This window comes from Microcebus murinus, chromosome 7 (genome assembly GCF_040939455.1).
Source record: "Microcebus murinus isolate Inina chromosome 7, M.murinus_Inina_mat1.0, whole genome shotgun sequence".
NCBI lineage: Eukaryota > Metazoa > Chordata > Mammalia > Primates > Cheirogaleidae > Microcebus > Microcebus murinus.
In genome coordinates, this window is record NC_134110.1 from 107,566,762 (window position 1) to 107,591,033 (window position 24,272).

The 24,272-nt window shown below is 38.8% G+C and overlaps 1 long non-coding RNA gene across 2 annotated transcripts; it reads left to right on the forward strand.

Moving 5' to 3' along the window:
- Positions 1-673: 673 nt before the first annotated feature.
- Positions 674-12,329, forward strand: LOC142871958 (uncharacterized). 2 transcript variants are annotated; one of them, XR_012920236.1, is made up of 4 exons: positions 674-1,783; positions 2,773-2,868; positions 3,183-3,261; positions 3,377-12,329. It is a non-coding gene; the product is annotated as an uncharacterized LOC142871958 (long non-coding RNA). The 2 variants fall into 2 exon arrangements; XR_012920235.1 differs by having other exon boundaries at positions 3,183-12,329.
- The last annotated feature ends 11,943 nt before the right edge of the window (positions 12,330-24,272 follow it).

Sequence of the window (24,272 nt, forward strand, 5' to 3'; positions counted from 1 at the left end):
TTAACTGCATATAGTTGGGTTTTGGTGTTTTTTTATTCAGTGTAACTTTTTCTGTTTCTAATTGGCATGTTTAGACAATTTATAGTCAAAGTAATTATTGAGTCAAGCCTACACTCTTGGTATTTGTTTTCTACTCATCCCATCTGGTCTAGTGTTTGTTATGTTTTTCCTCTCTTTTCCTGCCTTCTTTTGGATTATTTGAGTACTTTTCAGTAGTCTCTTTCATATTCTCTGTTGGCTTATTAACTATATCTCCTTTTGCTGGTGGTTGCCAATGGCATTGACAACGTGTAACTGCATTTTATCAAAATCTATCTTGAAATAATATAACAGTCCAGACATGATACAAAGAACCTTAAAAGAGTGTACTTCTATTTCTTTTTCCATCCTTTCTGCCATCACTCTCACACATTTTATTTCACCATGTTATACACTCCATAATATGTGGCTCTAATTTCTGCTTCAAATGACAAATTTTATTTTAAGGAATTTTTAAATGAAATAAGCATTAGTGATTTATATTTAAGTTTCTTATGGTGATCATGAAAATGCATTTCTCAGATATACTACTTTAGGAAGTGCGAATGACTGACGACCCCTGCTGCCGCAGTCTGAAATCAGTTACTGCCACATTTGTGCTGGTGCAAACGTGTGCAGAAGCCAGCCAGGGTTACCCGGACAGACTAGCATTCGGGATTGCACAAGAGGTCAGGAGATGCTGTGGGCTTCCACGTGTGCACAGTCACAGCACTGCAACAAGCAGCTCCATCCCGAGGCCTGGGGAGCAGGGACGGTGTTGAGGGGCTCCCCTCTGCAGTCCACTGAAAGGGAGGTGGGAATCCAGCAACTCCTCTGCTCAGGGTGAGGTTCCCACCTCTCTGCCAACGCACAAGCCCCAGCGGCACCTTCCACGGCCAGAGCTGCCTGGAGATGGTCCCACGACCAGCGAGCAGGCAGGCTCCCACCGCTGCGCTGAGGCAGAGGCAACAAGGGCTGATGCTGGGGCGGGGTCCGGCCCGAGGGTCCTGCTCTGATCTCTCCAGCCCGCGGTGCGCACCGCGGGGCGAGGCCGCGGCCTGTGGCGGCGCTCCTCTCCCTGCCTGAGCACGCCGCCTCGCCCGCGCTCCTTCGCAGAGACTCGGATCCCAGCAGGCGCTGGCGCCAGGAAGACGCCGCGTGGACTTGGGCCGTCCGCTGCGCGGCCCCCACCCCGGCGCCCGCACTCGCCACAGCCACGGAAGGACGCGGGTTTACGGCTCAGCGCTCAGCACTCGCGGCCGCCGCGTGCGTGCAGGCCCTCCCCGCGTTCTCCCGCACAGGCCCACCCCGCGCCACGGCTTCCCGCCTCGCTGGCTGCTTCTCGCGTTCCCTCGAGTTCTCCCTGCGAGAGTTGGGATTGTTTTCTTCCTCTAGGAAGGCGCCTCCCTGCCGGCTCCCTTCAGCGCGGGCCCGAAGCCCGCTCCTCCCTGCGGGGCGCCGGGCTGGAGCGGGGACCCTGCGCCATCCTGCCCCTGTCCCTTGGCGGGGCCGCCTCCCCAGTCGCCAGGGCCGGTGGCATCTGACCTGAGGGACAGCGGGCGCTGACGCAGGGGGCGCCGGTCTGCGCCGGTCTGCGCCGGTCAGCCTCTCGCCCGCCTGAGGCGCGGCCGCCCCACGTCGATTTGGGGGTGGGGGTGGGCACCCGCGCCGGCGCAGAGGTCCAGGAGGACTCGGGTCTCTAGGTGGTGGTCGGGGTTGGAAGGGGGACATGGCTGCTAACTCTGGTCACCATGGGAACTCGGAGGTTGGTCTCAATTTAGATACGGGCTGGGCGGGGTCGGTGGGCTGCTGCGGACGGAGGGTGGCGAGGGCCGAGGCGGGGTGGGGGCCTCGCCCTGAGCGCCTCCTCTGTCCCTGGGGACTCAGGGCGGGAGAGGGATCCTGGTGGTGGCCAGGCCTGGGGGGCTGCGCCCCTGTTCCCTGTCAAAGCTGGCAGGAGGGATGCACCGACAACTGGTAGAGTTCCCTTGGGGTGAACGCAGCCCCGGAGCAGCAGCAGGATTCCATCTGGATCGGGTTTCTTTGGAAGGGTTGGCTGAGCTACTGCACTTGGATTGTTCAGCTGTCTTGGGAATTGGTGTTGGTGTTTCTAGCCATGTCCTTCTACCTCCCCACTCTACAGCATAAGACATTCTGATATTTGGCCATTTTTCCCCTTGTGGTCGTGGTGCCCTTTCTAAAGCACTGCCCTTGTAAATCATGTAATGGAATGTGACACTGAGCCAGCTGGTTAGTTGTGTGTGGTTTCTGTGGGGACCTGCATCCACTTTCCATGCATGGCTGGCCTAGTCTAGACAGTGGGTGAAACCTCTGGCCGGGATAAGGTGAGAGGGTATAGAGGAAGAACAGCTTTCGTGAGACACCTGAACTCCACTCATGGCTGTCTGTGACTATAGTGTCAGTTTAATCAGGTATCCCTAGGGCTGTTTTTAGAGGTGTTAATTATATAAGATTGAATGTAGAGAGTAATTATCTGGATAATTCAAGTCGAATAAAACTTAATTTTACCACAAATTTTAGGTCATTGGAAAAAGTCTGAATTGTATTTATATACCACTTAGAAAAGTATTATTTTTTACGTTATAACAATAAAAAAACCTATTTGGAAGGAGGGATTCCCAAATGTGGAAACATTTAAATTTAAAGGTTCATTAAATTTTTATGTGATTTAAAATTTTTAGTGTCTGTGTCTTTGCTTTAACTGTTTTTTCCTCCCCTTGTCTTTCCTTGAAGGCCAGTTTGGGACCTCTCCTGCCTAGGAAATAGAGTAGTGACTGCTCTGATGACACTTTGGGGTATAAATAAGAGATTTCATCTCCAGTGTTGAAGGTAAGGCTGGACAGGTAATCAGCAATAATCATGGTCATGATGGTGTTTTTCCCAAATATTTAAAACACAACAACATTTAACCTCTTTGTTCTCTGACCATAAAAAAATGACTCCATATACAACTTTTTTATACTTGCTATCCTGTTTTTTAAACTTTTCCATTTTAGATGTTATACTTTTATCTGCCTACTGAAATTGTAGGCTTCTTGATAGGCAAAGATGGGGGATACAAAACTTGTTGAATTGGATTGAAAATCAACTTTTACTTACTTTACAAACCACATGGTCTTCATTTATTTATTTTTCCTCAACAGAAAATGAAAGCATTAGTAGGAGGAGTGTTCCATCTCTTCTCCCAGATAAAGCCCTGCAAGAACAGTCGGGTACCAGCATGTAAGTGCAAAGCCTTGTGCTACACATCTGATATGTGCTTGGAACTTTATGTTAGATGAATAGTTCTCAGATCCCACTTTTCATGTGTGGGTGTTTTTTGTTTGTTTTCTTCTAGCACCGACATTCTCTGTTTAGTCATAGAAAACATGACTGCTGTCCTGAGGTTATTTAATAAGACCTCTTCTTTGTGGGAATCATACCGCCACATCATACCGTGGATTTTCTGTCTGGATGATCTGTCCAATACTGAAAGTGGAGTTTTGAAATATCCAATAATTATTGTATTGACGTCTGTCTCTCTCTTTAGCTCTTATAATATTTGCATTGTATATGTGTGTGTGCTCTAATTTTGGGTGCATATATATTCAGAATTGTTATATCCTCTGGCTGAATTGACTCCTTTATCAACATATAATGATATTCTTTGTCTCTTTTTACAGTTTTTGTCTTGGAAGTTATTTTATGTGATAAAAAGATAGCTACTACTCCTTTTTTGTATCCTTTTGCATGGAAAATGTTTTTCCATCCCTTTTAGTTCGTGTTTGTCTTTACAAGTTAAGTGTGTTTCTTGTACAATATTCAACTTTAAGACAGTGTGGAACAAAAGTCAAATATATATCAGCCATATGTATATTGCCCATAAAACTTTCTGTGTGTTTGCCTGTATAAATATTGCTACTGTTTTGTTAATGAATTGTCCTTTTTTTCTTGGTTGGTAGTTAATTGTTATTTTAACCTGTCTAGGTGAGTAGTCATAGATATTGTCTTAATGCCAAAATGTTTTATTTTTTAATATTTTTATTATTATTATTTTTCCTTCATATTATGGGAGTACAAATATTGTTAAGGTTACATATCTTGCCCCTGTCCCCCCTCTCCCACCCCGCTATGCCAGGGCTTCTAGCGTGTCCAGCCTCCAGGTGGTACACACCGCACCCACTGTGTAAGTACATACCCTTCTCCTCTTCCCTCCTTCCTACCTGCCCACTTCCCGATTACTGCAAATTAGTGCCAAAATGTTTTTATTGGTGAAAATATATTTTTGCAAATATTTGTGATTTGAAGATAATTTTTGAAAAGTTTCATAACTCTTTTTGGTAATATTGTTTATTTTTCTTTGTAAAAAACACATAACATGGAATTTATGGTCTGAAATATTTTAATTATACAGCTCAGTCATATTAAGTATATTGACATTGTTATAAAACACACACCTCTAGAACATTTTTATCTTGCAAAACTAAAACTAAATATGCATGAAACAACTACCCATTTTTCCTATTGTCTTGTTCTTTACAAACACAATTCTATTTTTTAAAATGTAACTAGATATTTTATATAAGTGAATTCATACTGTATCTGTATTTTGGGGTGGGGGGGCTTATATTATTTAGCATAATGTCAAAATTATCTTATTGTAGATGTTAGAGTTCCTGCTTTTTAAAAGCTAAGTAATTGCTTCGTTATTTTTATATACAAGTTATATTTATTCATTATATGAGAGAAGATTGTATTGGCTTTTGTGAATAATGCTACAGTAAATATGGATGTGCAAATAACTCTTCATTTGATCATATATGTGAGGGTTTTATATCTGTCCTACATTCTGTTTTATTTGCCTAGTTTCTGCTTTTGAGCTAGTATCAAACTGCTTTGATTACTCTACATATATAACATGTCTTGAAATCAAATGTGATGCCTCCACATTGTTCCTCTTTTTGAAGACTGTTGAACTATTTATGGTTCCCTGACATTCCAGATAAATTTTGAATTGCTTTTTCTATTTCTGAAAAAGAATGACATTAAGAATTTAAAGGGACTACGTTGAATCATTTGGGACAGTATGGATAACTTCCCAATGTTAAGTCTCCTAATTCTCAAGAGCATGCTCAAGAGTGTGTCATTTAATTACCGTTTATCTGTGGATTTTCCAGTTTTCCTTTTGTTACTGATTTCTAGTTTCATTCCCTTTTGGTCATAAAAGTCTATAATATTTTAATTTTTTAAAAATTGCAAAAATACATATTTTGTTGCCTAACGTTGCTCTATCCAGGAGAATTTTTTATGATCTGTTTGTGTATTCTGCTAGTATATTCTGATTGTGTATTCTGCTACTGTTGTGTAGAGTATTCTCTATTTGTTTATTAGGTATAATGTTTATAGTGCTTTCAAGTCCTCTGTTCCTCATTAATATTGTGACTTGCTTTATTATTCATTACTGATATTGGGGCATTGAGGTGTCCTACTGTTATTATATTGCTGTATATTACTTGCTTCAGTTTTGTCAATGTTTGCTTTATGTATTTGGCAGCCCTAATTCTCATTCTCTCTTTCTCTTTCTCTCTCTCTCTCTCTCTCACACACACACACACAATAAATCATAGGTTCCCAGTGAATGAACCTTTATATTATTATTTAATATCATTCTTTGTCTTTTGTGACAGTTTTGATGTAAAGTATACTTTATGATATAGGACAGTTTTTGCCTCAAAATATATTGCGCCTAACTGGACTTTCATCTGCTCTCATTCGATTACCATTTGCATGGAATGTATTTCTGTCCAGCCACTTTCAGTTCATTTTTTTCTTTAGCTCTAAGGTGAGTCTCTAGTAGATAGTATGTATATGGATCTTGGTTTTTTTATTTTCTTAGATACCTTTATTCAGTTTATATCTTTTGATTGGGAAGTTTAGTTCATGAATGTTTAAATAGTTTTCTGAACTGAAATGGCTTATTATTGCCAATTTATTAATTATTTTCTTTGATTCTTGTAGCTGTTTTGCCCCTCTTTTTCTCTCTTTCTGTCTTCCTTTGTGTCTCATTGAATTTTATAGTCATAGGCTTTGACTCCTTTCTTATTTTATTATTAATACTTTAGTGTATCTCTATAGGTATTTTCATTGTGGTTACCATGAGGATTACAGAAAAAACCTCTTATAGTTACAATATATTTTAAACTGTTAACAACTTAAATTAGTTGCATGTAAAAATTCTTCCTCATTACATCTGCCCTCAACTTTGTTATTGATATCACTAATTATATCTTGTTATATTATATACCCATTAACTGTGGGTTGATGATTATTTTTACATCTTTGTCTTCAAATTTTAGAGCATGAGTAAAAGTGTTTTCTGAACCATATTATAATACTACAGAATTTTTTTTAGGTGTACGTGCATATCTTTGTCAGAGAGTTATTTACTTTCATATAATTTTGTGTTTTCTTGTATCATTTTATATTTAATGAAAGGGGCTCCCTTGGGCATTTCTTACGGGGCAGATCTAGTGGTGATAGATTTTTTTTGTATCTAGTTATCTTTGAATGTTTTTATTTTTTCATTATTTGGAAGGGGAATTTTGCTGAATATAGGAATTCCACTATGATGTTTTTTGTTTTGTTTTATTTTTCAGCATTTGACTATATCACCTAACATTTTTCTGGCATACAAAGTTTCTATTGATAAATTCACCAGTCATCTCATAGGATCGGGCTTATAGATGACACATCATTTTTCTTTTGCTGCTTTCAGGTTCTTTGTCTTTTCTTGTGTGTGATTTTCAAAACTTTGCTTATAATCTGTCTTCTTATGGTTCCCTTTATGTTTATCCTAGCTGATGTATGTTGAGCTTCTTGATTTTTTGTGTGTCTTTTTTCTTACATTTGAGAATTTCTCAGTCATTTATTATTGTATTTTTCAGCTTCAGAATTTGTTTCTTTTTATACATTTTTATTGATAGTCTCACTGTCCTGATTTCATTTAGTTGTCTGTGTTGTTCCTACTTCACTCATTGAACATCATTCACATGGTTATTTTCAATTTTTCATGTAATTTATACATCTCCATTTTTACAATTGATTTCTGATTATTTATTTTGTTTTTTTGATTGGCCTGTGTTACCCAGATAATTAGTATATGTTGTAATCTGTGGGTTAGATTTGGAGATTTTTAAAAAAGCCACCTGTCACAACCTTTGTAGAGTGGCTTTGTCCTTGGAGAACCTGACACAAATTGACTGAATTAGGGATTGTGGTAGCCACGCAAATCTGTCCTCAGGATGTTTCTTCTGTGAAATTGTGTGTTTATTTTCCAGTTAATGAGATTTCCTCAAGTTTCTTTTTACAAGCCTTCAAATTTTAGAGCATGAGTAAAAGTGTTTTCTGAACCATATTATAATACTACAGAATTCTTTTTTAGGTGTACGTGCAAACTTGAGGAACTTGAGGAAATCTCATTAACTGGAAAATAAATCAGTTACTATGCCAGTTGTCTGTCTGTGATGCTGAAGTTTCCCTGCTGCTGTAACAATCATTTACTTTTGGTTTCAGCACACCTAGATTGTTTTCCAAAGTACAGCAGTATTCCTTTCAGCACTGTGTGGGAACAGAAACCAGTGTTTGGAAAGGCCCACAAAAGACAGAAGTATGGACATGTCCCATTATTTTTTCTCTTCTGTGGAAGAAGCCAGAAGTTGGGAGTTTACTCCTATATGTACCATGCTGTATTAAGGAGGAGGAAGGGCTGTGGTGGGTAAATGTGACATTTTTCCCCTTCTGTGTGGGTATTGGCATTGTACTTCACCCGGAGTGCTGCAAACTGTTAGGGTGTCTGTAATTCTCACAAAGGCAATTTTGTCAGTATGTTTTTGTTACTTGTATATCTATAAAGTAATTAGGGCCTATGGTATTTTATTATGCCATATTTCTAATGTGCTTAGTATAATTTTATATACGATTTGTAATGTATATACTTCTGTGTCTGAAGAAACTTGTTATTTTTATTAATTTCAGCTATGTCTTCTAATTATACTCAAGACCATTTGCCAGAGGATGGCATAAAATATTCATTTCAGAAAGAGATACTGAGAAGATATATAAGCTGTGCCTTTCAGAATTTAAACTTAAGGAAAGACTGGGAAAATGTGGGTGAGTGTAAGGGGCAAAATGAATGTTATAATAAAATTAAAGAATTTTCAACAACTACCCATAGGAAAAACTTTCAATGTAATGAATGTATGAAAGTCTTTAGAAAATTGTCAAATCTAAATAGACACAATTTAAGACCAGCTGTATGTAGAGAAGAAAGCTTACAAATGTAAAAATGTAGAAAAGCTTTTAACCAGTACTCACACTCTACTGAACATAAGAGAATTCATATTGGAGAGAAGTCTTACAAATGTAATGAATGTAGCAAAGTCTATAAATCTTGCTCAAACCTTTCTCAACATAAGAAAATTCATACTGGAGAAAACTCTCACAAATGTGAAGAATATGGCAAAGCAGTTAACATGTGTTCAAACCTTTCTAGACATAAGATAATTCATACCAGAATAATAATAATACCATACATGATACCATACCATATAATCTTACAAATGTGAAGAATGTGGCAGAGCCTTTAAATAGTGCTCGAATCTTTATAGAAATAAGAAAATTAATTCTAGATAGAAACTATGCAAATATAAAGATATTAGCAAAGTATTTCCCCAGTCCTCTTACCTTACCATATATGAGAGAATATATTTAAGTTTAAAAGGAGAAGAATTTTTTTTGGTGAGTTGTAATTACATTCAAAGAAAGCTTGTTTTGCATTAAAAGAATTTTATTTTATTTTTTATTTATATTTATTTATTTATTTTTTAGTCAGAGTCTCACTCTGTTGCCTGTGCTAGAGTGCCGTGGCATCAGCCTACCTCACAGCAACCTCAAACTCTTAGACTCAAGCAATCCTTCTGCCTCAGCCTCCCAGGTAGCTGAGACTACAGGCATGTGCCACCATGCCCAGCTAATTTTTTCTATATATTTTTAGTTGACCAATTAATTTCTTTCTATTTTTGTTAGTAGAGACAGAGTCTTGCTCTTGCTCAGGCTGATTTCAAACTCCTGATCTTCAGCGATCCACCCAGAGTGCTAGGATTACAGGCGTGAGCCACCATGCCCAGCCCCAAATTAAAAAGAGCATCATACATTCTATTATAAAGAAATCTGTACCTGAATGTTTATGGCAGCACAATTCACTATTGCAAGGACATGGAAACAATCCAAGTGCCCGTCAATTCTTGAGTGGACAATTGAAATTTGGTATATGTTGACAATGGAATACAACTCAGTTCTAAGAAATGACAGCCAGCTAGCACTGCTTATACTATCCTGGATTAAGCTAAAGCCCATTATCCAAAGTGAGGCAACACAAGATCAGGAAAATGGGCTCCACATGTACTCGCCATCAAATTGGTACTGACTAATTAAAACTATGGTGCTCAAATGGTGGTGGTGTTCACCAGGGATTGGGGGGTGTAGACCCACATCTAAGGGATGTGGTGAACATTGTGGAGGGGAAGGGCATACCTCTAACCCTTGCTAGGGAGAGGCAAAGATATAAAATGTAACCAAAATGTCAAAAAAAACCAAACCCCAAAATATTTATCAAGTGTCAGGTAGGTGGGAAGGGGAGGAAGGGGTGGGTGTATACTTACATAATGAGTGCGATGCACACCACCATGGACGATGGGCTAGAAGCTCTGACTGGGGGGTGGGGTGGCAAGGGCAATATATGTAACCTTAACAATATTTGTACCCCATAATATGAAATAAAAAAATAATTTTAGATTTTGTAAATTAAATATTGATGGACTTCAACTCTCAAATTACTTGATACTATCCCTTTATTTCTAGTGTTTCTGTGAAAGCATCTAGCAGTTTTTGCTACATCAAATCTATGAAAGTTCCTTCTGAATTTGGTGGGCATCATTGATATACTCTTCCAAGGAAATTAAGGACACTGAGATGTTAGATGCCTGAGTAAACTCTAAATGGAGAGGCTCTTTGTGATTGACTAGTGATGTATGAGATAGAATAGTTTCCTGCATTACAGTAAAAGAGAAAGATTTTGAATTTTAGCATTAAATTGTTTTACCAAGTACATATGAAGGTAATAAAATACAATAGATTTTGTAATGCTTCTTTTAAGTGTATGTGTGAACTTAATTTGTTTTGATGAAAAAAGTTAATGTGTTGACTGTTGAGCATTGAATGAAGTGCTTAGTGTTGCACATGCTATGGGTCTGGACGTATGTAATGATATTCCCCCACCATACAGCATCGGACAGAGTGGTTTCAGTGCCCTAAAAGTCCTCTGTGCTCTACAGAGCACAGAGTCCTCTGTGCACTACAGATCTTTTTTACTGTCTCCATAATTTTGCCTTTTACAGAAGGTCATATGATTGCAATCAAGCAGTCAGTATGTAGCCTTCTTAGACTGGCTTCTATCACTTAGCAGTATGCACTTGGCCCACCTTTTTCAAGGTTTTAGGTAACTCATATTAACAATATACTATTGAATAACATAGTAGAATAACATTTTTAATAATCTTTATTCTAATAGACTTTAAACTTCAAATAAAAGAATATTTTTTCATAGATCATATTTTTATTCTTTATGTAACTAAAGGATTACACAGCCATTATGATGGTTATAATGGATGTTATGCAGGAGTATAATAAAAATCCATTCATTTCTGGATGGATTTTTCAAATTTTGTAAATGACTATTTACAAAATTTTATCCTACATTTTTTTTGAACATGTGACCTCCCTGGCCTGCAAAACACATAAAAACTTTTATTTTTGATTAACATGAAGTTAAATATAGAAGTATATTATTATAAAAATAAACTTTAGTTGTAAGAGGACTATGAAGAAAGTAACTATTTGATGTATTTACCTGTTTTGAGAATCAATGAAAAAATATTAGAACAAAACAGATAATTTACTAGCAAACTAGAAACCTCAAATATTCTGAAAATAAATATATTTTCTCTGCTTTGTATTGAATTTATTTCCTTAAAATCTAAAGCTCCTGGTTCAGAACCTTCCCCATGAAAATCTTCTGTTTTAATTGACTCTTACTCATTGTAGATTTAATACATAGTTATTTTCTTTCAAAGTTTATGAAGTATTTTTTATATGATCTGCTCAGGGATTATTGGCATTATTTTTATGAAATTTAATTGTGCTCACAAAACAATTTGAAGATATGAGTAATTCCACAATGAGTATGTTAATTTGCATTAATTAGTACATTCTAATTTTTTTCTGAATTAGAAAAAACTTTAAGCTATTTTTTCTTTAGATATTATTCCTTTTACTTTTTATAATTGATAACTGTATTGGTTGACTTAATTGTGTCAACTTGTCTAGGTAAAACTGGGGAGACTTCATAAGTCATGTAGCTGTTTTGACTTATATTTGAAGTGGACAAATCCAAGACAGCACTAGCTGTGTAATAGATGCCCCATAATTAGCAGTAAGTATTTATGTTGGAATTAGTTTATGGCTCCAGGTAAGAGATAGAATACAGTCATGTGAAGAAGTGGTATTGATTCTGCTTGTAGAGAGAGGACATCTGTTCCTGTGCTACCCAGTTGACTCTGTCTGAATTTAGAAAGAGTAATTCTGCTTTTTTCATTTTATAACTACCTTCAGTTTCTTGGTATATCTTTTTGTTCATTGCCAGCAAAGCATACATCTCAGCTGTTTTTCTTTGCTTTTGTTATGGCTACAGTCTTCTTACTGTTCTCCCCATTCCATGTCATTTCACATAGTACATTTTAGGTTTTAATGAGAAGTTTGGATTTTTTAATGTGGTAAAGATTGTTTTTATCTGGAGAGTTTGAGAGCATTTCTAGTTTAGAAATGAAACATTCTGATAACATGATTGAAATAAGAAAGATGTAATGTCAGTGGACCAGACGATTAAATCAGGCAATTAGCATTTTTTATAAAGAAGGAGAATGTTATTATTTCCTAAAACAAAGTGTGGTAAATATAAAATTAGTTAGACTAGATAAAGCATTAATAACAGTGGGTCTTACATATTGTAAATGCTATGTAAGAAAGCACATGAGCATTTGGAAGTCTATTAAGATTAAACATTTTAAAAATAAATTCTTCAGGAAAGTTAATAGTAAGTGATGAATTTTGAGTTTAGTTTTTTAAATGAAATTCTTACAGTATAACTTATGTTTCTATGCATAATCTTCTCTTTTAGTGTGTATGTTAAGTTTGAACAATAAGAGAATGACTTATTTGGATTTAAAATTTAGAATGATCTTCCTTTTCCAGATTGATATTTCAATCTTGAGGAATTGCTCAGTCTTACTTTATTATAGCTTCCTTTATTTTAATGAGAGTAGTTCACAGTCATATTTTTTCATTCTTAGTCACTTAATTGTAGCCAAGTCCTTGTTCATTCTCATTAGAAAAATGAGATTATGACATGTTTTTGGATTGAACCATTCCTTCAGTACTTTAGATGTAAACTATTTTTTCACATTCACAGAGTAGCCGGAGATGGAACCATTAACACTGTCTGCCTCTTGAATGTCTTCTATATCATTGCCATTGGGCCTAAAGTACTTTGGCCACTGCCATGTTCTGTGCTAGGTCCTGTACATGGTGGTAAATACAGATATTTACCACCATGTGCAGGACCTAGTTTATCAGTCATAAGCATATGCTTATGACTTATCAACTACACATTTTTGATGCAGTTTAGCTAAGCTTATGATGAAGACACAGATTCAGTGTTTGGAATACTGCTATCCTACCATGATATTTTTAAATTAATTTATTAATTTTTAAATTGACAGATAAGATTGTATCATATAAAGCATGATGTTTTGCAGTATATATACATTGTTAGATGCTTAATTCAAGCTACTTAACAAATTCTTTACCTCACATAGTTATTATTTTTGTGATGAGAACACAACTGTCTTAGCATTTTTCAAAGATATATCATTAACTATAGTCACCAGGCTATACAGTAGAGTCCTTGAATTTATTCCTCCTATCTAACTGTAAATATTTTTCCTTCGACAGACATCTTCCCAAACTCCCCTCCCTGCCAGAACACCCCAATCTCTGGTAGTGCCATTCTACTCTCTAATGAGATCAACTTATTTAGATTCCACATAGCCATGAGATCATGGGGTGTTTGTATTTCTGTGCTTGGCTCATTTCAGTTAACATAATATCCTCTAGGTTTATCCATTGGTAGAAAGTGACAGGATCTGGTATGGCTAAATACTATATATTCTATTCTCTTTATATACCACAGTTTTGTTATCCATTAATTCAATGATGGACACTTAGGTTGATTCTGTATCTTGGCTACTGTGAATAGAGCTGCAATAAACATTGGGGTACAAAATGTTTCTTCAACATACTGATTTTATTTTGGGGGATACATACTCAATAGTGTGACTGCTGTATTCTATGCTAGTTTTTATCTTTAGTGTTTTGAGAAATCTCCATACTGTATTCCATAATTTCTGTAATGGTTTACATTCACGCCAACAGCATGCAGATGTTCTCTTTTCTCAACACCTTTGCAACACATAATTATCTTTCACCTTATCAATAATAGTCATTCTAAAAAGAGTAAGTTGATATCATGGTTTAGATTTACCTTTCCCTGATGATTATTGATGTTGAGCATTTTTTCCTCTATTGACCATATGTATATCTTATGTCATTTGATAAATATTTATGTCATTTGCCCCCTTTTAAATAATTACTGGATTTTTATTTTATACTTGAGTTTCTTATATTTTGATTCCCCTTGGCTGGTATAAAATTCACAAATATTTTCTCTCATTTTAGGTTGTCTCATCATTCTGTTGATTGTATCTGGTACTATGTAGGAATGTTGTAGTATGAAGTAATCCTATTTGTCTATTTTTACTTTTGTTGTCTGGGATTTTGAGGCTACGTCCAAAAAATCATGATCCATACCAATGTCATGAAATGATTGCCTTATGTTTTCTTGTAGTAGTTTCAGAAATTCAGGTCTTACCTTTAAGTATGTAATGCGTTTTGAGTTTTGTATATGCTATGAGTGTCTTATTTCATTATTCTGCATGTGGATGTTCAGTTTTCCCAGTACAATTTATTGAAAACATTTTCCCTTTCCTATTGTGTTTTCTTGTCACCTTTGTCTAAAATCAGTTATCTATGTAAAAAAAGGATTTATTATTGGGCCTTCTATTCTATTCCTTTGGCCTATGTGTTTGTTTTTATGTCAGTACCATACTGTTTGGGTTACTATAGCTTTGTAGTATATTTCAAAGTCAAGTGGTGTGATGCAGCAGCTTTGTTCTTTTTTGTTCCACTACTTATACTATTCAGGGTCTTTTGTGATATCATATGAATTTTAAGGCTTTTAAAAAAAATTTCAGTGAAAAATGTCTTTGGTATTTTGATGGAGATTGCATTGAATCTACACATTATTTTGTGTAGCATAGACATCTTAGAAATCTCAATTCTGCCAATCTATAACCAAGAGATATATTTCCACTTATCTGTGTTTTCTTCATTTTTTTTTTTTTTAACTCAGTGTTCTTTAGCTTTCAGTGTAAAGATGTGTCACTTTTTTGGTTAAAATTATTACTAAGTATATTTTGGGTAGCTATTGCAGATAGGATTGTTTTCTTGATTTCATTTTCAGACAGTTCATTTTTAGTGTATAAAAATGGTAGCATCTTTTGCATATTGACTTTGTTGTGTCCTGCAAGTTTACTGAATTTGCTTAATAGTTCTAAAAGTGTTTTGGTGGCGTTTTTAAGGTATTCTTTCTTTATTCCTTTAATTTTTAATTATCATGGGTACATAATAGCCATGTATCCTTATAGGGTACATGTGATGTTCTGACACAAGCATACAGTGTGAATTAATTAAATCAGGGTAATTGAGGTATCCATTACCTTAGGCATTTAACATTTCTTTGTGTTCGAAATCTAAGAAGATTATACACACACACACACACACACTGTAAACTGGGGCGATTTAACTTCTTTTCTATTCTTAGTGCTTTTTATTTCATTCTTCATTGCTCTGGCTTGGGCAACCAGTACTATGTTGAATAGAAGTGGCAAGAGTGGTCATCCTTGATTTGTTTAAATTGTTAGTGGAAAAGCTGACACCTGTTCCCCATTTACTATGATGTTAGCTGTGAATTTGTCATACATGTCCTTTATTGGGTTAAGGTGCATTAGTTCTATACATTTATTTATTTATTTATTCATTCTTTGAGACAGAGTTTCACTCTGTTGCCAGGCTAGAGTGGTGTGGCGTCAGCCTAGCTCATAGCAACCTCAAACTCCTGGGCTCAAGCAATCCTTCTGCCTCAGCCTCCCGAATAGCTGGGACTACAGGCATGTGCCATCATGCCCGGCTAATTTTTTTTTATATATTTTTAGTTGTCCAATTAATTTCTTTTTATTTTTAGTTGAGATGGGGTCTCACTCTTGCTCATTCTGGTTTCACACTCCTGACCTTGAGCCATCCTCCCAGAGTGCTAGGATTACAAGTATGAACCACCACACCTGGCCTATTCTACACCTTTATTGATGAGTGTTTTTATTATAGGGATGTTCAATTTTGTCAACTCCTTTTTCTGCATGTATTAAATGTCATAGACATTCCTGGGAGTGTTATTCTGGTCAGAATCTGTGTGGATACATCCATATAGAGGAGTCTCCAAAAGCATCATATCTCACATTATGTAGACATGACCTTCTTATAGTGTCTATTGTGTCTGACTTTCTGAATAAAATTAATGCCCAGAAATTTTTCATCTCCTTTACTTACTGAATTATTCCAAAAACCTAGAAAAATGACTTTACAAATTAAGTGATTAATACATATATGTTAAATGAATGAACCCCAACCAGAGTCTTCTCAGATATCTGCATGGGCCTGAGTTCTCCCTTCCAGCACCAAGCAACCCCTGTTCTATGTGTGTCAAGGATAAAGATAAGCTAGAAGTAATCTCAGACCTTTACAAAAGCACAAATAGGTTTGATCTCTATATGTTTTCAAAACATGGAGGTACATGGGCCATTGATGCATAAGGAAGAGAGCTTCTTTAGTGAGAAGAGAGAAAAATAATAAAAATTAACAATCACAGCTGGCCCAGTAGTCTTTCTACAAAACTACTTGCTATGTCTTACACCATTTAGTCCCTACAAGAACATTATGAGGTTTATCTTCTGACCACCCCACATCTTAGAGGAGCAAACTAGTGTTCAGAGGCCTGCTGTGACATCCCCAAACATATCTAGCAGGTGACAGAGTCACAGTAGGAGCCCAGGAAAGTGGTGAAGGGGGACATGGTTCAACCTTGGAAGGCTGGAGCCAATAAGTCCACCAGTTTCTCCATTGTTCCTGGATGGAGGATCCACATTATACAGGTCTCCTCTTGGTTCAGGGAAACTGATTTTCATACTAGGGGGACAAGGACAAACATACAGTCAGTGACAGTGCCACAATTCACTGAAGGATTGGGGTCTGCAGCTCAGACCTAGGACAACCATTTAGGCACTTGTACATGTGGAGGGCATTGGTATCCCTGGTGAAAAAGGTTCTAGGCTTTCAGCATAAAATTTCATATGGAGTAGAGAATGTTTAACCTATTAATACCTTCAAGATATCCTTATGGTATCTTGTCAGCTGTGGATCAACAGCATCCCCCTGGATTAATAGCCTGTATGAAGAGTGTTATCCCAGTGAGCCCTCAAAAACTCATTCTCATTGTAAAGATGGAAAAATATAGGCTTTGGAATATGAAATGGCTGCATACCAGCACATGGGTAAGAACTGAAAACTTTCCACACTGAGACTTGCATGAAATTCTCTCTAAGTTAAGTTTGGTGAAGCTCTCCTGCTCTTGAGATGGAGAGAAAGGACCTGAAAAGGGCTCATTTTCTCCACATTTTAGATACAATGGAAGGAACTCTAGGGCAAAGAACTCTAGGAGAATGCTTTTGACTAAAAGCAATGTAATATTTTTCTTTTATTTACATCAAAAAGAAAGTTGAGAAACTAAGCTACAGCAATCTCAGATCTGGCAAATGGCCAATGTTGGAAGACTCCAGGGCTAGAAGAAGCCTATCACAGGGCCAAGGATATGAGTCAATGACTCAGTGAATAGAAAATCCAAATAGATATTTAAAAACTGAAAGGTGACTCTAACATATCAGCTGAGAAATTGGAACGAAAGAAACAACATAATTTTATTTGACACAGGGACACCAGATTTACAAAACTTAAAAGAGAATGTTACAGCCATGGGAGGCTGGATACAGAGAAGGAGTTGCATTCAGAAACTGCTGGTGATAATGTACCTGCTACAGTACTTTTGGAAAGTAACACAGCTGTAGGTATTAAAATTGTATATATTCATATCTGCTCACCCAGTAATCTGTTCTTTTGGACTCTATTTTCTGTATGGGATTAGTATATTTTATGGGCTAAATTGTATCCTCCTTCCCCCTCAAATTCACATAATGATGTTCTAAAACTCAGTGGCTGAGAATGTGATAATATTTTGACACACGGCCCTTAAAGTGGTAATCAAAGTTAAGTGAGTTCGTTGGGGTGGGCCATAATTTAATGGGACTGGACTCCTTATATAAGAAGCGGTAAGGACACATAGAAGCACAAGAAAAGATCCTGTGAACAGGGAGGTAGAAGATGGACATCTATAAGCCAAGGAAAGAGGCCTCATAGAAAACTCCCGTCTGACAGCTTGATATCAGATTTCAAGTCTCCAAAATTGTGAGAAACTAAATTTCTGTTGTTAAAGCACTCCAGTCTGTGGTGCTGTGTTATGGAAGTTCTAGCAAACTGTCACAGCCTATTAGGATGCTCACAGGATATCCTCTGGCACAGCTGACATGGAAATAGAATTTTGTCATGCCAGGCTCCAGCAGCACAGTGCTATGGGAAATGGTCTTGCATCTGGAATATTATGAAGACTTGTGATGGCACAGCTTTTGTCCTGGTGGGGCTATGGGGACGAGTTCTGTAAGATAACACATTGCAGACAAATGCATAGAATTGTTCAATCCCCTTTTTGTGTAATCCCCCCATTTTGGGTAAAACCTCTCAAGTATTGGCTTTTAAGTGTTGGGGAGTGTCTGGCAGGGCAGTGGAGCCTCCTGCTACAGGAGGTACCTGGGAAGTGTAGTTAGAACATGAAAATGGGAGCAATGTGCAAAGGTGCTCATGGCCTAGCAGAAAGTGAAAACAACACAAAAGCATATTCTCTGATATGCCTACAAGTATGTGAACAGGGACTGTGCACATATCCAAGTTGTCACTGGAGACTAATGAAGGGTGAATTTCTTTGGGAGGGGACTGAAGGTTACTCAAGTGAGAAAACCTTAGGATAGAGGCCAGGGAGTCCCCTATTTAGGTCTGAGTTTTTGGCCCACCCTAGCCTTGTCCCTGTGTGTGGTCTGAGGTCTCTGTGTTTTGACCCCTCTGCTCCCACTCTCAGCGCAGCCCACAAACTGGCACTGGCCATAGTTGGAGGCATGGTGCACCTGCCCTTTATTCAAGAAAATGGAGGAGTTGGACCCATCAAACAGCTCTTCATTGATTATCATGTGGAATTTTATAAAAAGAGTGCTTGGCAGCCAGCCCAAGTGGCATCAATGGCCTGCCTGGCTGTCCTAAAGGGAGACATTCCCAAAAGAGATTCTCCTTCCCAGAATAGGCACATAAAAGCATCTGCATAGACCTCCAGCCAGGGAGAAAAACAGGTGTCAGCTCGAAGTCTTGGACTTAACATCTGAGCAGACAAAATTGGTTCCCAACAGTCACCTTCCCATCATAACCTGGGTATGAACATGACAGACCAACGAGGCTTCCAACACCTGACAACCTGCCCCTTTTTAGAAAGGGCCCCCTCATCTTTTCCGCCGCTAATAGGTAATGATGTGTAGGGGTATGGACTGGCCCAGATGGGATCACAGGTGAGGCCTGGCCTTGATGGGTCTGCCTAGGGCTGCCTTGTGTTACATTCTGGTGCCCCCTGCCAAATGGCCAGAGGTGTTCAGTGGGAAGGATGAGCCAATGTCTTCATCATTAGTTATAAGTTCTCATTTCAGGGCTTCCTAAGGTGAGCCTTGGAACATCAGGATACAGGAAGATGACATCTTCCTCTCTTGAATGTCTCCTTCTAGGTGAGCTGGATACATAGCTGTCTTTAGAGAACTTAGAGTTCAAAGAACTTAGAACTTCGTTCTTAGAACTTAGAGTTCTAAGTTCTGTTGGAGTCTGTCACAAAGAAAGGTCACTTCTTCAACATTCCATCACTTGGGCCCCTTCCTTAATAAAACCTACCCAAAGGTCTAACTGGGATTCTGACTACTCACCCTTCTCCCCCATGCAATTTCCTCATTTGTAAATAATTATGTAAACACAGCTCCCATCATCCGCCTGAGAATACCGGGACACACTCAGGGCCACAGGATTGAGGAGGCAGAGCTGGGTCAGAACCTCCTTTTTCATCATTTCTGTGACCATAGACAAATCATTGTGTATTTTGGGGCCTCCCAGCCTCCCAACATGTGCATTGTGGATCATACTAGCATATACTTCTTAGGGAATTTTTCAGGAGTATATAAAATAAAACTCCCCTTGTCCAGCTTATAAAGTATACTGTGGTGTCACATATAAGTAATGCACAAAATTAGACATGAAAGAATTACAAGAAGTAGTGGGTGGTAGCATGGAATACAACTCAAACAGGCCTGGCTCCAACAGTGTGATTTTGGAAAAGTCACTTCCCCTCTGGGCCTCATTTTCCATTCTTCACCAGTAAGAGGTTGAAGATAAATGAAATTCAAATATTGGTATACTCTAACATCAAACCTCCCAGTGTCTTCCAATTATATTTGCAATTGAATCCCTATAGTTCATCTCAGCCTGTGTGGTGCGCAGCCTCCACAAAGGCTCGCGGTGCTAAGTGGTTATAACTCACTTCTGACCAACAGAATGCAACAGAAGTGACGGGATGTCCCATGTGTCTTAGTTCAGGCTCCCATAACAAAGAACCCATAAATAGTGTAGCTTATAAACAACAGGATTCTATTTCTCACAGTTTTGGATGCTGGAAATTCAAGATCAGGGTGCCAGCATGGTCAGGCTCTGGTGAGGACTCTCTTCTGAGGTGTGGACTGCAGACTTCAGGTTGTGTCCTCACCTGACAAGGGTTAGTGGGAGAAAGTTCTCATGGGTTTCTTTTATAAAGCCAGTATTCCCAACTTTGAAGGCTCCACCATCAGGAAGTAATTACCTCCCAATGGACCCAGCTCTTATTTCCATTACAGTGGGGATTAGGAATTCAACATATGGATTTTGAGGTTACAAAAACAGTCCATTGAACTTCCAGGAATTAATTACCAAAAGCCTATTATTTCTCTCTTAATGTCTTTCATGCATTCCCTCCATCAAAATCTCCCTCCCCCACTGTATTCTTCAAATTGGGGAAGCAAGCTCCATTGTTATGAGCGGCCTCATGTAGTGGCTGACTGGCAGAGAACTGAGGGATTGAAACTGAGAGAACAAAAAGAAACTCAGTCCACAGTGATTTCTCCCAATGCCCACGTTGAGTGAGGTTGGAAGGTGATCCTCCCTTCGTCCAGCTTCAGCTGGCTCATGAGCCAACAGCCCACAGCCATAGGCTCATGGGATGCCTTGAGGCAGAGGAACCAACTAAGCCGTGCTCACATCCTGGGCTACATAAACTGTGACATATTAAGTATTTGTTATTTAAAGGTGCTAAGTTTGAGGTCATCCTTGTCAGGGAAAAGCAGGTCACTCCCCTCATCTTCCAGGCCCCAGGATCATCCCTCCCTTTTTCCCTCTCTCTCCCAGGCCCCTTCCAGCCACACGGGCCCCTTTCTAACCTCTGCAAACTCACTTCACCTGCGTGTCTCTGTGCCAGGGGTGGCTCCTCCCTCACACACTGTTCTCAGATGTAGGCAGGACTGGCTGTTAATCATTCTGATCACAGCATAAATGTCACCTCTGTGAGGCATTGTGGACCCACCACACAGTGAATCCCCAATTCTCCCTGCCAACATCATGTGTTATTCTCACTGTAGTGCTTGCTCTTTGCTTCTCACATACTTGCTTTAGTGTTTTTGTCCAGCTATCTTCAGACTGTGGGCTGGGGGTGGGGCTGGGAAATGTAGTTACCAGGGCACTTGGTACAGGGTGAGTGCTCAGGGCACTGTGGCTCAATGAATAAACTGGGGGCTCTCAAAGCCCCCTTCCTGATTCTAACCACCTCATAATGTGGAGGTCATTGATAACAAGAGGTGCAAGCTGGGTCTGAGGCAGGGGAAGGCCAGAATGACCTAGGCTTGACTCTCCCCTGGCTCCAGCTGCTCTAGCCAAGCACCAGGGACACAGGAGGCTCTTGCTCCCTAGTGGCCAGCACTAGCAATGCAGCTATAGTCAGGAGCATTACAGAACAAAACAGCCTCTTGCATTTGGGAGTCCTCAGGGTAATGGCTATCCAGGGTTACAGGGAGCCAAGGAACAGGATATGCAGATTTCAAAGGCAGTGAGTGGGACCTTAGAGGACTACCATGTCACCTATTTGCCTCCTAGGGTGTGCAGGTCATCCATGAGGCATCCTCAACTCAGCCAGCAATGATTTCCACCAACTTTGAAATGAGGACCTCAAGGAGCAAACAGGAGCTCATATTTTCTGTGGGCCTAACACTTGGGGTACAGTGCTCTACAACATTCTGCCCTACCTCAAGCTCTCATCCACTCATTTGTCTCTCCACCATGAAGGATCTCCAAAAAGTGCAATGTATGTTCCCAGAATCTTAGAGCACAGCTGGTCACCAAAGGAGAACCAAAGGCAGCAGACTCTTATGATCATGGGGAGCACTTGGGGTCACCCACTCCAAACACCCCAGTTTACTTAGTCTTTCTTTCCTATATCCTGTCTACACCTGGCTCATCTTATCTTAAGGTTCTTCCAAAGATGATGGCAGGACCCTAGTCCTATCCTCTCAAGTTTGTGCTGGATGTAGCTTCAGTCCAGGTAGAACCCTGGGAACCTGAGGGATCATCCTGCCCATGCTTTAGGCCCCTGGGCATTTATCTATGGCAGTGGATGCCCTAACCCATAAGAGAGATGTCTACAATTTTTCTTTTTCTCTTGTCACATGCCTGGTGTCTACTCCTTCTGTGACCTCCATGTTCCTCATCTGAGAAGTCACTATGCATGTATGTGTCTGTGCTCATGTGGGGTTGTAGAAAGAAAAATGGTCCCAGGTGGAGAAAGAGTGGTTAGGGTCCCCCCGGGTTCCTAGAGGCTTTCCTGATGGGAAAAGGTTGGGCCAATGCCTGGGAAGTCAGACTGCTCCCTAATACTCTGGACTCTGTTTACCCCCATGGTCTGGGCCAGTCCCTTCCTCTCTCTGTCCACAATTTCTCATTTGTACAATGAGGAGTTCAATAACTATGTACTTATGAGGACACAGTGTCAGGGTACATCAACAACAGATAGGGCGTTGGAATGAGCCAGCCTCAGACACACATGGGTGCGCACATGTCTTTTGACACAGCCTGTGCTGTGGACATGTAGAATAGGGAAACCAGGTCTCTTGTCAAAGGCCAAATGGGCATGCACACTGTACCCAGAACACGGCTCTTGAGGCCAGTCTGACGTGATTCTTCACCTTCAGCCTCTGACTGTTCTTTTTGCTCCATATCTTTTGGGGCCTGTGGACAAAACCACCGGATTCAAGTGGGGCCACAGAGTGCTAGACTTTCAATTTGACAATTTTGTCATATTATGACAGAACCAGAGCACATCCTCATATTTAAAAATCTATTTAGAGTTTTTTTTTTTCTGTGACTTATGAGTAATTGTCCTTTCTCAAATTTTCTACTTTGTAGCTGTTTATTTTCTTATCACATTCTAGTTCTTTATATAGTGAAGATGTGGTAAGTCATACCACCCTTTGTGGTATGAGTTATAAATATTTTTGTTTTGTTTTGTTTACTATGTATTATTAAGATGTCAGTCTCTCCAAATTTATCTACAGGTTCCAGCAATCATAAGTATCAGCAGATATCTTATGGAAACTGATTAGCAAATTTCAAAATTTACATATACATAAGGGCCAAGAACAATCAAGAGAATCATGAAGAAGAATAAAGTAGAAGGACTTACATTATTAGATGTTTAGATTTAGATTAAAACTACAGTAATCAAGGTCATATGTTTTAGTAGAGCAAGAATAGGCACATGAGAAATAAGAGTAGAGAGTCCAACTCAGACCCACATATTCAGACGTTTTGTGTATGACAAAATAGGCACAGTGGGGCAGTTGGGAAAAAGAATTCTTCATAGAAAATGGCCTAGGGTCAACTGGTTATCCATGTAAGGAAGAAATAAACCTTGACTCCCACCTCACAGTGTAAACAAAAATTGATTCTAGGTGATTTTAAATCTAAATGTGGAAGTTTTAAATGTATGTATTTCTTTAAACATACTTTTATATTTTGATGAGAATATTTTAGAATAATATTTTCATGACCTTGGAACATACACAAAAAAATTCTTAGATAGGACACAAAGAACATTAAACCATAAAGCCACAAATTGATAAATTAGACTTGATTAAAATTAACAACTTCTATGTATCAAAATACACCTTCAAGAATGTAAAAAGGCAGTAACAGAGTTCATTTGCCGTACATTTATGTGACTAAACTTTCACATCCCAGATATGTTACTAACTCCCACAAATAGATAAGAAAAAAGACAACACATTAGAGCAAAATGGGCAAGATATTGGATTAGGCACTTCACACATACACACACACACACACACACACACACACACACACACTACAAATGCCCAAAAAGTATTTAAAAAGTCTCCATATTCTTTTTTTTTAAATGTCAGAATGTTATGCAGGTACAAACACTTGGGCTACATTAATTGCCTTTGCACTGCCCAAGACAGAACTACAAGTGTGCCCATCACCTAGACGGTGTACACCATACCCATTAGGTGTAAATTTACCTATCCCATCCTTCTCCTCTCACCTGCCTGACACCTGATGATTGTTACTTCCAAAAGTACAGAAATGTTGATCAGATAGTACCAATTTAATAGTGAGTACAT